This window comes from Meleagris gallopavo, chromosome 30 (assembly GCF_000146605.3).
Source record: "Meleagris gallopavo isolate NT-WF06-2002-E0010 breed Aviagen turkey brand Nicholas breeding stock chromosome 30, Turkey_5.1, whole genome shotgun sequence".
In the NCBI taxonomy this organism is placed as follows: Eukaryota; Metazoa; Chordata; class Aves; order Galliformes; family Phasianidae; genus Meleagris; species Meleagris gallopavo.
The window spans coordinates 3565473-3566288 of record NC_015040.2 but is presented as its reverse complement, the minus strand read 5'-3'; positions in this window follow the sequence as shown (position 1 = coordinate 3566288).

The following is an 816-nucleotide window of genomic DNA, read 5'->3' as shown; positions in this document are numbered from 1 at the left end:
CGCCGCACTGTGGAGCAGGCGGAGGAGCTGCGTTGCCGCGCGAGGGAGCTGGAGGAGCGGGAGAGGAAGGAGAGCAAGAAGCTGGCGGACGAGGAGGCGCTGAGGCGGCTGCGGGCGGCGGAGGAGAGCATCGAGGGGCTGCAGAGGAGGCTGCAGGCCACCAAGCAGGTGGGCGCCATCTTGTCATGGCCGCCATCTTGTCATGGCCGCCATCTTGTCCTGTCCGCCATCTTGTCGTGGCAGCCATGTTGTCATGGCGGTCATCTTGCTATGGCAGCCATCTTGTCATGGTTATGGCAGCCATCTTGTCCTGGCAGCCATCTTGTCATGGCCGCCATCTTGTCCTGTCCGCCATCTTGTCGTGGCAGCCATGTTGTCATGGCGGTCATCTTGCTATGGCAGCCATCTTGTCATGGTTATGGCAGCCATCTTGTCCTGGCAGCCATCTTGTCATGGCCGCCATCTTGTCATGGTTATGGCGGCCATCTTGTCATGGTTATGGCGGCCATCTTGTCCTGGCAGCCATCTTGTCATGGTTATGGCGGCCATCTTGTCATGGTTATGGCGGCCATCTTGTCCTGGCAGCCATCTTGTCGTGGCAGCCATGTTGTCATGGCTGCCATCTTGTCATGGTTATGGCGGCCATGTTGTCCTGGCAGCCATCTTGTCATGGTTATGGCAGCCATCTTGTCCTGGCAGCCATCTTGTCATGGCCGCCATCTTGTCATGGTTATGGCGGCCATCTTGTTATGGTTATGGCGGCCATCTTGTCATGGTTATGGCGGCCATCTTGTTATGGTTATGGTGGCCATCTTG